This window comes from Oratosquilla oratoria, chromosome 15 (genome assembly GCF_046742065.1).
Source record: "Oratosquilla oratoria isolate Oo_2021 chromosome 15, ASM4674206v1, whole genome shotgun sequence".
Taxonomy (NCBI): Eukaryota; Metazoa; Arthropoda; class Malacostraca; order Stomatopoda; family Squillidae; genus Oratosquilla; species Oratosquilla oratoria.
The window spans coordinates 56,059,332-56,063,339 of NC_134791.1; positions in this window are offsets into that span (position 1 = coordinate 56,059,332).

The following is a 4,008-nucleotide window of genomic DNA, read 5'->3' on the forward strand; positions in this document are numbered from 1 at the left end:
TGTCAGCTGCGGGAAGCCTCTAAATTCTTTTAAGGCCGATGCTAGGGTCACCTCCCCGCGGGCCAGAGCTGTCGGGAATCAACGCGACATAGCCCACAGCGGGTCCCGGGAATTGAACCCACGATCATATGCTCATGAGTTCGACACGGTATCCACTGGGCTACACATCAGCTTAATAAAATCACTCCTCAGTTCCCTAAACAAAAGTAATGCAATTGACAAAGGTAGTGAGTCGTTGGCGCCTTCGGCACGAGGAAGGGAGGGAGGCCTGTTGTTGCACCGAGAGGAATACATTCGCCCAGCGTTAGCCAAAAGCACATTTGCACGGATCCATTGTAGTGACGGGGTAAAGGAAAAAATTCTGCATCATGTAAGCGAACTGAGTGCTCGCTGTTAATACGTTTATTCAAATCTATTTAAGAAATTAATGATTTCATTATATAAGGATTATTGTTTATATTTATTTTACTGTAAATAATGAATCATATTTGGTTCATTTTTGCACGAGGCTAATTGAATATGCGGTATATTATGTTTAATCAAATCAAAACGTAGCATTATGTTTAATCGAATCAAAACGTACATACAAGAGTATCGGTAACTTCATGGTATTAAGGGAAGTTCCAGGTATACACCAAACTTCGTCGCACGCAAAAGATTTATGGGTTTGGAGAGTTGCACAGCTTTTGGAGACTCCTCGAATGTGTGGAGAATTCCACTGTGTATAATGAGTTTGGAAGCATGAAGACGACTTTGTGGCGTTACGCGTAGACGTCTTTGTCCAACTTTGTGAAGCCAGAAGTTTTCAGGTAAAGAGCTGTCGTATTTACTGCTTCTCCGTGGAAATACACCTCAGGTTGAATAAAGCTCTCTGTCAGTGGTCTGAACCAGTAGTTCTCAACCTTTGGTCCATGGTCCCCGAGTGACCCACGGTGGTTCACTAGGGGGTCCGCGAACCGAAAGCCACCACTAGTTAGTGGATGCAAAACGATTAAATTTAGTGTTGACGTCATTCCCAGTAGGCTAAACAATAGCACCTCATAGGTATGGGGTAAATTTGAAAAAGGTTGAGACCCTCGGGACTCTAAATGATATAACCAGGATAAGTTTCCGTGTGTATGGACAGTGTTAAAGAGATTCAAAATGTGTAAGAAACTGAAATCACAATAACAGGTGTTTTGAGTAGACATATATTGGTTACAGCTAAAAAAAAAAGTAAAGCTGCCCGAAACGTAGATAATGAGAGGAAACCTGTGCTGTATTGTCTACGGAAGGCAGCCCTGACAGCCGAATTAACTCGTCCACCTGAGATACGGTAGATTAACCCTAGAACCACATCGCTGATTTTTGACGAACGTGAACCACATCGCCGGGAGAATTTTACCCTTTTTGGAAAATCAAAAAAACATGCTTAACTTCAAAACAGGTTTATTATAAAATAAACATTGAAAGAGTAACTCTTAAACTGTAGAATGATGATAAGTAAACTTAATTAGTACTTTATGTTAACCCTGTACGTGATTTAATACAAAGTAAGGTAAAAATACTAAACGAAAAGTGTGTGCATGCGCGCGGGAGTAAATCTCCCTGCGATGACGGTGTAAATAAAGGATTGAGAACATATATAATCAGGCGCCTTTTTTGATAGGTTTCGTTATAGCTAGCAGTTAGCGAATCTAATTTGTTCACGGATGGCCCCGTACTATCTAGGAAGCTAGTAGGCATCTGTAAACTCAAAGCATCTAACACTCCTCAGTACAACAACGTAGTCAATAGATATTTGCCGTGGACAAGTGGTGACATTTTAATCCAACTAAATCGTGAGCTTGGAAAGATGGGAGTTTCGCTCAAAACACTCCACCGTTTGTTCCGAGTTTATTCCTTGCCTCCACTTGCCTTTGCGATATAAACATCTATGAAATATGTTTTGAAAATGTTTGATATTAGTAAGGATAGTATAGAGACATGAGACGGGAAAGTACTGTCAAAGTCGTACAGACGTAAAGGACCCCTTTTGTTTCGAAATTTACGAATAAATTCAAAGGATTTTTTTCTATCGATAAGGCAAGTTATTATAAGACACATTAGTCTAAAACGATACCAATAACGGGAAGGATGGAGTGAAAATGAACGACTAAGGTCAAGAAAAGCGAAAAAATCCGAGAAACTCAGATGGCAGGGGAAGACGCGGTTGAGAGTGAGGGAGGGGTAGACAGGAGAGGAGGTACAGACTAAAAGGGGGTTCAAACGGTCTAACGGTTCGTCGAACGCGGTTCGACAGACACGTGTTTAAAGTGATGTGTGAACGTGAGAACGGGTTATTTGGTTGTCGAACACGTTGGTTAAACCCCAAATACCCCGTTCACACGTTCACACATCACTTTAAACACGTGTCTGTCGAACCGCGTTCGACGAACCGTCGGACCGTGAAACCCCCTCTAAGACAGCCTTTTGAGAAAGACTGGAGAAGGGAGAGAATACGAAAAGTAGCCCTGAGTGGGTGTTGTAATCTAGCTTTGTTCTAGAGCATGTTTAATTGTACACTTACACATGCACACAAGCACACACACATATACACACACACGCTCATGCACACACACACACACACACACACACACACACACACACACACACACACACACACACACACACACACACACACACACACACACACACACACACACACACACACACACACACACACACACACACACACACACACACACACACACACACACACACACACACACACACACACACACACACACACACTCACTTATGCACATACATATGTACATACGCATACACATACATATATACATACGCATACACATGCGCATACACATACACATTCGCATACACATGTGCATACACGTACCCATACACATACGCGTACACAAAAACATACGCATACACATGCACATGCACATACATATACATATACACATACACATACACATACACATACGCATACACATATGCATACACATACGCACACACACACATACGCATACGCATACACATACGCATACACATACACATACACATACACATACGCATACACATACATATACACATATATATACGCATGCACACACTGATGTGTGTAAAACGTTCGAGAGTCCATAACAAAATCAACGCTTGGGTTGGCGCAGCCTTCATGCACACGATGTCATCGTCGGCTGTATCGCTATCTAAGCCGTTTTGATTTTCGACATCGCCCTTTTTTCGTCATCGTCGTTATCATCGTCGACTTTGTCTTCTTTTTTTCGTCTTTTTTATCGTTGTCTTCATTTTTTCTTCTTCGTTTTTTTTAACATTGTCTTCATTTTTTCTTCCTCGTTTTTTTTTTTTTTATCGTTGTATTCAGCGACTCACAATCTACCATCGTGGCCGTCGTTGTTCAGAAATCAAATATTTCCTCTTTTCAAAAATCTTATTCCCACGAAAACGAATCGGTGTCTCCTGCGACTCGATAAGGGGGATGTCCTCTCACTAGCACCGCTTCATCTCATTATACAAACCCAATTTCCATCCCAGCGTCATTTCCGTTCCCTTTTAGACATTGTTTCTTCCCTCCCTCTACCCTGCGGCGGCATAGGTCATTCTCACATTCTCCTCCACCCTGTTTCTCTACGATCCTGGGGAGGGGACGGGGGGGTGAGAAGGAGGGAGAGGGTTACATTGACAAAGGCCTCTGTTCCGCTTGCAGCTGTTCCCTGGAAAACTTTGTAATTGCTGTGAACTATTTTACTCCTAAAGCACCTCTCTTTGCACGCGCCACTGCCTGCTACCAACAGCAGACTATGCTGCCCCAGTTGTCATCTCCGCCACAGCCACGGCTACCAACACCAACGCCGTTACAACTACTGTAAGCCTAAATCCACATTAACTTCTCTACTAGCAACGCAACTACCATCTCCGTCTCCACCTCCACCTGTGAATATTTCTGGCATTACTTCCACCACCCTGAGCATCATATCACCATCCACTTGCACCTCCAGGATC